We start from the raw sequence: 12745 nt of genomic DNA on the forward strand, positions 1-12745 counted from the left end.
TCTCGACGGTTATTAGTCTGGAGAACGCCTGAAATTCGCTATTACGCCAGTGACATCCGCGAAATGCACGCATACAGAAGTGGTGGTTTAATGATTTGAAAAGGAATTGTTGTCGGCGGTCGCACTGATCTCTGTCTTCCCTTGCGGCATTGTGACTGCAGTGCGATATAGAGATGACATCCTTGCACAATATATTCGCTCATTTCTTGCAGCTATATACCCTCGCGCCATTTTTATGGACGATAATGAGCAAGTTCACAGGCCTCGCATTGTTCGACAGTACTTAACCTCGGAAACTCGGAACCTCGGAAACACTGTTTCGTACGGAATGGCCAGCGAGATCACTCGACTTGAATCCTATCGAGCATGTATGGGACATGCTTGGGAGACGTTTATCTTTTCTCCATGACCCTCTCAGGACTCTTTACGAGCTAATAATATGTCTGCTCCATATACGGACACAGATATCTCAAATCGTCATAGATTATCTGTTTTTGGCATGAATCAACGCTGTAGGGAATGTATTTCCAGCAAAACGTGATCATATTCCGTATTGACAGACCACCATCAATGAACTTGTTTCTGCCCAAAATCCTATGTTTTTGTTTACTTCGAATATTTAATTATTTAGTGATAATTTTCTTTGCATTTCTCCAAGGCACTGTCTCTTGTTACATCCCATAATCCATGAAAGTTTCACTTGGAATAAATATCTTTCTTTTTATCCGCTTTCCTCACTTTTTTGCTTAACTTTTCTTGGACACGGCTTGTAAACATATGTAGATATAATTAATGTAAAGAATCAAGACACAAGACACGTATTTTCATAACAACAATTGTTATGTAAAAAGAAAAATATTTATTCCAAATTCACGTTTCTAGTACGGGAATTTTCGAGAATCCTGGAAAATTTTTGAAGATCTCTTCCCGGGGAATTAAACTCGAGTTCAGGAATTTTTAAGCTGTTAAACTTCACAAAATATTTAATCAGAGTAATTGCAACTAAACATCTGTTTTCATACTTAATAAACAAAAATTTTTACATAAACTACGTACGCAGAAAAGGTCCTAAACAACTTTTCGGATGATTTGACTGTAATGTTTTTTCCACAAAATATTGCTAATACATCTATATAAAACCTTAATAATCGTTAAATAATATTTGGTTATTATTTTTTAATGTGTTGACAGAAGGGCTTCCCGATTTTGCTCTTTAAGTCGTTTTTTTATTTTAGCATGTTCTTATAATCGACTTTATATTCTGTTAAATATTGATAATTGTTAAATGTACATTTTTTTTCTAATGAAAAACAGTGAAAAATAACAAATTGAATAAATTAAATAAAATTTTGTGAATACGAATTTTGTGAATTGATAGTTTTGGACTAGTTTTTGAATACATTTTAGAGGTAAGAAAAAAAAACTAACGAAAAACTATTTAAATTTATTTGTTAAAATATCTCATTTTAACAAATAAGTTATTGTTATGTAAAACTAACTAAAATAACAATATATTAATTTTATTTTTCCGGCTGTTATATAACAGTGTGACAGTATGACGAGCGGTTAAAACAAGACCCCCAAAATTTTTACATTGTTTGACCAGCGGAGCCTTGAAACATCGAGAAATGCTTTAAAAATTGGGATTTTTCAGTACGTATGAATATTAGCGTGGGTGTGGGGCATAATTTTTTTACCCACTTTGAAACTTAATAACTGCTGGGGTGGTTTTTTTTTTTTGTCGAAAATTTCTGAAATTTTACAGAGAGGCTGTGTATTGAGAAAATGTTTCTCGAAAAGTTCAGGAAAATCGGAACATTTGTTCGGGAGATATGGCCCTTTCGCCCTTAATACCTCAGACTATAAATACCTCGAAGACTATAAAGATAATGGCAGCAATTATTAGGGATTAAAACAAATAAAGAATGCCAGGAAAGTTCAGCAACGCGTTGCCAGCTTATCTTATCGAGATTTTAATTACCTCGACTATCATATATGACTTTCTATACATTATGCAATAGCTGAGATTCTTGTAACGTACAGTATTTAAGGAAAATACAAGCCGAACTATTTTAGTAGTTGATTATCATAGAGTTACTATGAGCTTTTACGACAATTAGTATTTGCAATGGCGGATTTAGCAGAGTTGTGTAGGGTGCAGCTGCATTTCTCTTTTGCTGTTTTCTCGAGTATAGCTATGAACTCTACTTCAGGTAGTATAAAATTTTATAAGACGTATGATTTCCTTTCTGCATCTCCTCTGGGGATTTCTGGATCCGTTGTTGGATTTTAGGTTAATTATCATTATTAATTTTCTATTTGTTTATGTTTTTGATTATAGTTTTAATCCGGTAAATTCTCGATTTAACGAATTATTTGATAGAATGGATCTCTGATATTTTTGAATGCTCGTTAAATAGAATACAGACAGTATCTGCCGGCTGAAAAATTCTGCGCTGAAGCTATTTTTGGCAGTTTTGGTGTTGGTAGCAGCGAAATCATTTCTGAAAATTACTTTTTTTTGGTCTATTTTCTGTCTAATCTTTGGTTTTAACACTTTAAGTGAAGTTATAAATTGTAATATGGGAAAGTTTAATTTTTAAATTATTAGTTTAATAAGTGATTTTATCAATATAATTTTTTTTAGTTCTCTAAGAATATAACTAGCTTTATAAAAATGCAACTCGTTCAATTTTGCGACACTTTACTTTCATATACATTTTTAGGAACACGTTACGTCTGAAAGTCGAAGTTTCAGAGATTGTCTGTACTATATTTTGAAACACATCATCACCTATATTTACGTAAAAAGTTGCAAATTTCGCTATATATATATATTTGATATCCAGGTAATAGAAAATTACAATAAATAAAAATGCATTACTTATAACAAGAATGAATAAATAAATACTGTAATTTTAAAATTCGTTTTATTACAGAAAATTAACGAATAATGTAATTTAGAAAATACAGAATTTTATTTTTTAAATTTGAAAGCCTGTAAATTTGAATTGAAGTCTTTTAATTTCAGGTTTTTATATTACTATTACTATTATTAATTATTGATTTTCATTGACGTTTCTACAGAAATTAAAACTCAAATGAACTTTTTTAGTATTGCTTATTTTAGTAATAGAAATATGAATTATAAAATCGTAAAGGGTCTTTTTGAGGAGTTAAAAATGAAATAGCCAGGAAATTTTTTTGTGCATTTGAGTGCGAACTCTGTACGCCATTTAAAGACTGTTCTGGAAACTTGACAATATCAGGTTTTAACCAAGCATGAACTGGCCTTTAGTATAACGCCTTAATAGTGATTGCACCGCTTGAAGTCTATTATAATAGATTAGCTGGTAAAATATGTCCTTAAAACTTCTATTCGCCATTGAAATGAACTATAGGAGCAGTTCAATCTTCGACAGCGACTGAAAGTACTATATCGTACTACATTTTTTAAAGTAAATCCATCCCAGATAGTAAACAGAAGTACAATATCTTTTACAAGGGAGTATGTAATCAGTTGTACGGCAGTGCAGAGAGCAACAAAAATGTTTTGAGACTTTCGTAATTTTAAAACATTCAATCATTGTTTTTATATCTTCAGATCGGATATGTTGGAAGACGATATAACGAAATTTTTTTTATTGGACTTCAATTTGAAAAAATTATAGACCTATAAATTCTCACTGTCGTCCGTTCGTCTTTCCTTAATCTCGAGAACGGATTTAGATAGATGAAAGACAAGACTATGGAAACCTTATGGACAGGAGGTCCGAACTATATATGAACTTATGGTGCAAACCGGAAGTCATGTTATTTCAATTCAAAAAATTTTCCCTGAAAGCAGTTAATAGATGACCGGCACGACTCTATTATTACAGAAAAAGTATGACGTACAGGGGGCAAGACACTACTAATTTGAGATGGAGAGCATATATTTTAAGTTAAATAAATAAAAAACTATTATTAAATATTGAAGCCTGGCATTGTGACGATATCATAATAAATAATTGCTCGTGTGATTATATATTGAAGTACGATGCAGTAATGATTGCTTATTTTATTCTTATTCTTCTTATTATTATTTATTTATTGAGTTCTTTCAAAATACCTATCAAATCAACAGGAAGGACAAAAGGAAATAAGATAAACTCAATTAACAGCAATAATTTGGTGAGAATAATGGATATTTTATTTGTGATAAATAGTCGAAAATGTTTAACATATTTAATGATGTTAATCGATTTTTTTTTTTTTTTGAATTTTTCCGCAATCTCTTTTGAAATCAAAATTCTTATTTAAATCAATGACAATTTTTATCTTAGAAGAGATGTGTAGAAAACTATTTATTACAAATAATATACTAGATCATTAATGTTATTGTATGTTTCATATTAGTTTAAAATATTTGTATATATAGATGAACTTACTTACATTTATTTACATTTATAAATTTTGATATATTCATTTATGTTTTATATGTATTTCATTTTATATTTTAATATAAAATAAAATGTTATTGTAAGTTATTTAATATTACAATAGATCTGCGTAAGAGCATAAAATATGCAATCTGTTATATAACTTCAGACAAGTCTTATGTACAATTTTAAAATTTAATTTAAAAATTTTTAAATGTGTGTTAAATATAAAAATATATTTGGTTTGTACAGTATGATCGCTGTCTTGCATATTAATTAATAAATTAAGTATCGTAAAGACAGAAATAAAAATTTAAACTTTATATAGGCCTATTATTATTTTTATATATTGAGAACAAAGCAAAACCTGTTTAAGGTATGTTTGAATTAATTCTTCAACTGACGTTTTTAATGTTGTAACTGCTATGAATACCTTGAACGCTTTATTACACCCTTGACTTTCTATAAATAATGTATATAAAAGATGTCGACATAACTGACCTTACGTAGAGTGTCGACAAATAAATTTAATAAATTTAAGGTATTAAATTTTTAAATTTAAAATTATTTTAAAATTAACTTATTAAATATTTGAATTGAAAGTTCGAATCTACTTCAGTTCTTCATAACTTTGCTTAGTTAATTCAAGATTTGGATTGAGATTTATATTCCATCACTATGTTCATTAATCTCGTTGTGATTCAGTTAATCAGTAATAAGTAAATTTAAGGCTGATGACGTGATTCAATAGGAGATGAACGTCATGCATTCAATTAATCAAATCTAATTCATCATATTTCATATATCGGGATTCATTTCCATAAAGCCTTTTATTGTTTGTCAGTAATAAGCTATGTCCGTCTCTGCTAATTAGTTAAAACTTTCAATATAAATACCATAAAATTTGATAAAAGAGAAATAAAAACTTTGTTATTCGTACATTAATTGAGTAGCTAATATTTCAAATAAACAAATAACACTTAGCAGTGGTGCACCCACAGGGGGACCAAACACCCCAAAGTAAAAATTAAAAAAAACCTAATAACTTTCCTAAAATATTCTCCTAATTAAAATTTATTTTTTATTTTATTGTGTGGCGTCTTCTATTTCTACATTACTTATGAATTTGCGGTCATATACGGGAAAATTTTATTGAATTCGCATTAAAAACGTCTTTTATCTGTTCAACTAGGCTTCCCCCAAAATTAAATCCTAAGTGCACCACTGTCACTTAGAATACAAATCTTAAACTAAATTATATATCCATCCAATGAATGGAACGAATCAACCTTTTATATAATTTCTAATTTAGAAATATAAATTATTTAATTATACATAATAAATGTAGTAATTTGGCTGCAATTTGAAAAAACTGTAGACTTATAAATTGTGTCTGTCCATCTGTCCATCCTCAATCTCAAGAACAGATCTAGATAAATGAAATTCAAACCAGATTTAGAAAGCTTAGTGACAGAAGGTCTCGATTAACTATATGCAAGCTTCCGGTTTCCACCAGAATTCGTATTATTTCAATTCAAAAAGTTTTTTCCCCTAATGGGGTTAGATAGATGACAGGGGACGACTTCATTGCTATTAGGAAAAGTATGATGTACAGGGACAAGACACTACTAATTTGAAATAGAGAGAATATATTTTAAATGAAATGAATTAAAAATATAACAGCATTCGGGCATTGTGACGATGTCACAATAAATAATTACTGCGGTTTGAAATAGAAACTGTTTGCGCGAAACCGCAATGGAAAATACACTGATGACGTCACAGGGCGATTTTGACATCATCTCGCGACGGAAAGACCGCCACCACTTTGAGTCGACTTCGCATCAACGAATATTTGATCAGTCAGATCGCTTTAGGCAGGGCCGTCAATAGGGGAAAACCGGAGGTTTTTCCCGAACTCCAGAGAAAACTTAGGAATTTACAGTAGTTTCTACTCATGTAAATTAATGTTATTTTTAGTAACTAAAAATAAAATCTTTAAGACTGCTATTTATTAATAAGAATATTCTACGTATTTCATTTGATCAAAATAAAGAGCAAAAGGGACCCACTTTACCCGGAATCCCTGTAAAGTTTTCGATAGTCTTGGCTTTGGATTAATAATTTTCGTATCTTAATACAGCTGTTAGCAAATATCTGATAAATAGTAAATGTTTTCTAAATGTTGGAATGCATTTTCGACAGTCGCGACGATGCATTAAAAGACTTCCGGGAAAAATTTACGAACCGAAACAGTGTTAATGGGAATCACTGGACAAATTTTCCGCTTAGGTTATTCGTGACGGTTTAATCGCTTCTCTTTCCGCGAAGTAAGTTGGAAACTGGTCATTTAACGTATTCATACTTTCTAAATTTTTAATATTTAAAATTTTTTTTTTGTTAATAAAATTATATTATTTTTATTGCCTTCTAATTTCTCTTACATTGAACATTTAGAAAAATGATTAAGTAAACGAGAACGATCTTTAAATTCATTATTTGTTCTTTATATTAAATACAAAAACATTAATTGAAAATTAATGCTGTTCGTAAGGATAATTAAGGTATAGGTATCGGAATTAAGTAAGGCGAAGAAAGCATTACATATTTCCTATTGGTGTTTACTCAATGCCACAAATGAACTAATACGGTATAAAAATAATTACTTTTAGTGATAGTTTTTGTATTTAAGTAGAATAAACGCATTGTATAACCCATTGTATAATCCATGTGTTTTACATTACATAAACTTTTAACGAAGATGTCTTGCAAGTCGTGTCTTGTCCGGAACACACTCAATCTAAAACCGCTATTGCGTTATATATTCTATTTATATTTGGTGTAATACAATGTGATAACGTTCATAATATCAAAATTTCTAATAGTTACAGAAATTTGTTGAAATTGATGTTGACATCATAAATAATAATAAATTTTGAATGTTTGTCTTAAAATGATATGAATTGGGGCGCTTGGTGAAAAAAATTGCGTATCCCGCAAACTACAAAAATTACCAACACTTTAATAAGCAACGTTTTATTAACTAAGTCCATAGGCTTTCACCCATATTAATTAATAAAGCGTTGCATATTAAAGTATTGATGAATTGAAACACAAATTCTTTGTTCCCTCGAAAACTTCCTAATGTGGTATACACCGTTTTTCAGTTGTATATAAATAATTATTATTATTATCATTTACGTTTTGAAGTTAAGCAACAGTAGTATAAGTTATTTTAACTATACGCAAAGTAACTATATTAAAAAAGAAAAGAGAAACTTTCGCTGTCAAAACTGATAAACAATAGTCTTTACGAAAATTTAGATAGGGTTGTCATGAGAAAGAAATTTGAATGCACTATTGAAATTAATGTTGACTTCAAGGTTATGAAATCTGCAAATTAATAGACTGAAAATGACATTATTATTGTAACGATGAATTTGCTTGTTATGTTTTGAAGGCTGTGCTGTTGAAAACATTAATCATATTAAAACCTTGTTTATTAATTTAAACCATTATAAAAAGTTGTTTAAATTGCTATATTTTTATTGAACAAGCTATATAACCAATAATAATAATATAAAATGGATGAAGCTCCTACAGTGGATAAATAAGGGAGGTATTTATTAAGTCTGTAGTCTTTTCTTGCACATACGTCATACCACATACATTAACATAAAAGTCTTGAAACATTAGGACTTCACAATAGCATATATAATGATGTAGAATACAGTACATCACATTACATAAATCAACCATAATAAATGCATGTCACATAGTCAGGAAATTCTTAAATACAATATAAAAGCGAACAATATGTAATATTAGCTTGTTCTGTAGTTATTCCTTGATCCTGGTCTGGCATATTACTAGGCATCAATATATAAGCCCATTAGGATATATTCCACTAAGACCATAGAAAATATTTTCTTCTATCTAAAAGGACTCAAATGATAAGTCGATAATTAGTTAAGAAGAATAATATATATTTAAAAAACTAACTGTTAAGTAATTAAGTAGTCTATTAATTAATTGTTAATGATTAAATTATTAACAGTTAATTAATAATAATCAACTTCATATTTTCAACAGTCACTATTGGTAATTATAGACTTGCAATACATTATAATACTTATAGTATGCGTACATTGATAGTTCTCGTTTAAGTTTGTATACTTTTTATATAAATAATAAGTATAGCATTAAAAAATTGAGGGAAATTTACGTCTTAAGGTCTATGGGATTACTAGATAACTTTTTACTAGCTAATTAACTTGAAATAATTAGCTTGAAATTGCATAATTATGAGGAAAATTTTGCTTAAATGAAAATGAGGATTTATTATTATATTTAAACGAAAATTACGTAAATACTGTCGTGAACTCAGAAAAGTAATAAAAATATGATTAAGTTAAATTGAAATTCTGCTTTCTATTTCAATTCTTTTGAACATAACATTTTCAAATAAAAGAATAGCTCGTTTTCAACGAATGTAGTTTTTAAAATAGATTCAAAGAATTATTTTTAGCAGATTCACCTGATAAACAAAAAATAGGAAAACAAATCGAAAATATGACGCTTGAATTGACAATGCCTTTTCCTATAAAAGCATGTGAAGTATATATAATTTTAGTCATTATTTGAAGTAAAATTTTTCTTTGAGAATTTTAGACTTAAAATAAAATGTTATAAGAGTTAATATCACAAAAAATAACAAATTCTTTGTGCTTAAACGCTTTCGTAACTTTAATTCAAGTTGGATATTCCGGTCAGAAATACGCTAAATTTATTATTTTTTGTTTATTTCAGGAACAGTTATTACTAAATCTTTAGGTTTTAGTGATATCTTTAGTTAATCAGTAGTTATGAAGTAGTCAGATAACATATTTATTATAAACTAATTAAGGATACTGCATAAATTGTGTTTTATTTAATATATAAAATAATTATATATAGTATGTACAGTGGTGCCTCGTATAACGTACGCCTCGAATAACGGACGCTGCGAATAACGGACTTTCTGTTTGACCGTTACGTGACTCGAGCAACGGACTTGCTGCGAACAACGGACTTTCCGTTCGGCAGTTACGTGAGACGAACAATGGACTTTTTTAGAACAAGTGCGAATGATGTTTCCACTCTTTTGCCGTTGCCAATGACAATCTGCTATTTTTAGGATATATTAGTATTATTAGAATGTATTATTAGTATATCTGAAGTAGAAATGTAATGTAATATATGTTGATGATTTAAATAAACATTAAATGTAATGTAATACAGTATATGTTGACGATTCAAATAAACGAAATGTAATTGTGTAGATGCCGAGGTGGCGGGACGAAAAGAGGTTGTAAAAAACAAACGGAGCGAGAGTAGCTCGTAGAAGTGTTTAGTGATCTTAATTAATAAAGAATTATTCGTATCATATAATCTGGCAAGTTAAGTCATTTATAATGCATCATGGCTTCTAAAAAAAAAAAAAAAAAAGGTGATTTCAATTGAAACAAAGCAAGAAATCATCAGGAGTGAAAGTTGACAAAAACTTTCTTGTCGAATGGGGAGAGGTTCAGGAGTTTACCAACACTCATTATCCAAACAGAGCTGAGGCCAACAGGATCAATGATCTCTACGATGACACCTTTGTCCGTCATTTCCGACAGGTGTTAAAGAAGAAAGAGAAACAGACCACCTTGGTCATGTTTTTCAAGAAGCCAGCGGGCAAAAAACAAAGGATGGAACAAGAGAAGTTGACCCTGCAAGTTCCGGTAGCCTCTCCTGAATCTGACTCCGATTAAAAAACAATAAAAAAAGACCCGCTGCAATGTGTAAAAAGTCTGTATCTGTATGAATGTGTAAAGAAAGTGTTCTTCCACCTCCTCCTCACAACATCTGACTACCGGGCATAATTGGTGTCTGCTCCATTTTTATTTTTTATGGTACAGTACGGTTATTTTATGCTGCGGAACGAATTATATGTTTTAACAAGTATTTCTATGGGAAAATGCGTTTCGTATAACGGACGTTTCACTTAACGGACGTGCACCTGGAACGGATTAAGTACGTTGTACGAGGCACAACTGTATATATATTGTTATCATTCAATTTTAGAAGATCTGAGCTGATATGATGTATCCAGAAAAAACTTAAATAAAAAGATTGTATAACATAATATATAATTCGCTCACGTATTATATAAAAATTTGAATTTAATTTTTTTATTATTAAAGATAATGGACATAATAAGTTATAAAGTAGCCAGTAAGAGGTCACGTGATGATGTATTACTCTATTGTTACAGAGGATTAAAGATGAGTTCGATCCAGGCACATAATTTATCACGGTGTAATTTCCTCATCTTTGAACCTTGCTGTCCGAGCTCATTGCAAATCAAGCCTATTACAATGAGTTAAGTTGGTGACCACCACGTAGTGTTAATGATACAATGTCTTGCATTTAAAAATTAATCAATTATAGAGAAGTTACCATACTTAACACTTACGTAGGAATGTAAAAATTGACCAATTGCCAATCTTACATAATTGTATTGTAGAAAAATGCACGAAAATTCAAATTTTCTTTTCTTTCCGACTTACGGAGGATAAGCAACTTCCAAATTCTAAAACATTACGTTAATAATGTAATAAAACTAAAGTTAAAAAAGGTAAAAGACAAACCAAATCTGCAGAGAGAAACACTTTTAATTAATTACTTTGTACATCCCCTAAATGCCTTATTCGAACTAACGTTTTCTAACGTGATATCGAAATAAGGAAAAGTGGCTTTTATTTCAAAATATACAATATATTCTTGTAAACGATTCTTTATTTTTTCCTGTTTTTAATGCTGGCAATAAGGCTTTTCTAATGGCCGAGCAGAAAAGACGTCTACACGCCATCCTGAGAGACCCGAATTTTGATTCTCAGGAATATTTTGTGCAATATGGCTAAATATGTATCACGTTTCATTTCTAATAACTCGGCTTTGTTATTACATGCCTTAATTGGTATAGAGATAATTTAAACGGCTATATGATTGAAACAACAAAAACATTTCTTTAAAATTATTTACAGAATATAGTGAATCTATAAATAAAAATAATTGATAGAATGTTTGTTTGCATTTTATTTTTTAAGAATCTGATTAATTTTGTACGTAGATATTAAATATACTAAATAATAAAATTGCTACAATAGTAGAATTGCTATAAAAAATTGGATTTTCTTGAAGTTATATCTGTTGAAAAATCAACCTAAACCATGAGATCTCAAAACTTACACTCCGTAAAGGTATTAAAATCTATTTTTATAATTGCTCATTCATCTAGAAAGATATGCTTCATTATAAATAAATATATCATCATAGCTTGACAGTAAATGTTACGTCGAAGTGTTCTTTTTCATGTTCGTTGGCATGACGTGCTGTTTTGGAGAAAATGCTTGATACGCATAGATTTTTCGTCAACTTGACCTTAACCTAAATTACAATGAAAATATGGATTATGTAATAAGTTTTAGCAGTATATAGTTTTATTTTTAAATATTTTAATAAATCTTTTATAAATTTATTTTTATGACAATTTAAAATAATATAATATTTATCCGCATGATTGTTATAAATCGAATTCATTTTTTTTTTCAAAATAACTTTTAAACTAGATCATATAGAATTATTAAGCGAAACAAGTAGATAATTTTGTCAGCTTACAAGTACAAAGTTATAGTCAATAGAATGAATTTGGTATTAACCAAATTTATTCTATCGACTGTAACCTTATACTTTTAACCTATATAGATTTTCTGTGTAATAATGTACTATCAGTCTTGATAGTTAAATACTATAAAATGTTTATAGGCGTTTAATTATTACTATTTCAATGCTTTCAAACGCAAAGTTGTGTTTTATTAATTTAGAACTAAAATTCGAAGTTCGAAATTATAATATTAAATTGCTGTATATTATTTTAAGTAAGATAAAAGTTAAAAAATTAAATAATAAAGATAAAATTACATTTTATTGTCATTTAATTATGACGATTCAAACTTTCCAATTGGTTTTAATAGTTTAATTAATATCGTATAACTAAAAAACAATTTTCTTATGTATCAATTAAGTAGTAAAAATGATATTAAATTCCATTAGTCACAAATAAATTTTAAACATGTAAATATTTCAATTGTTATATTTTTATATAAGTCCAATGGTGAAAATTTCATTAAACAGTTAATCCTAGCTTTATTTAACATATATATATTTATTTTTATGTAAACTAATTTTAATTTTATTTAAACTAAATTTATTAAATTTAGTTTAAATAAAATTTTAAT

The 12745-nt window shown here is 28.9% G+C and overlaps 1 protein-coding gene across 5 annotated transcripts in view; it reads left to right on the forward strand.

Annotated features, from left to right (window-relative positions):
* Positions 1-12745, forward strand: part of LOC111625871 (elongation of very long chain fatty acids protein 6-like) — a 73414-nt gene that overhangs the window by 33551 nt on the left and 27118 nt on the right. Inside the window, exon 1 of one of the 5 annotated variants that reach the window (XM_023369122.1) lies at positions 8583-9038. The exons of the other annotated variants lie outside the window; for them this stretch is intronic. The gene's annotated coding sequence lies outside the window, so the exon portion shown is untranslated. Of the gene's footprint in view, positions 1-8582; positions 9039-12745 lie in introns of those variants that run through there. 5 annotated transcript variants of the gene reach the window in all.

Source organism: Centruroides sculpturatus, unplaced genomic scaffold (assembly GCF_000671375.1).
Source record: "Centruroides sculpturatus isolate CEXI.00-Female unplaced genomic scaffold, Cexi_2.0 scaffold319, whole genome shotgun sequence".
In the NCBI taxonomy this organism is placed as follows: domain Eukaryota; kingdom Metazoa; phylum Arthropoda; class Arachnida; order Scorpiones; family Buthidae; genus Centruroides; species Centruroides sculpturatus.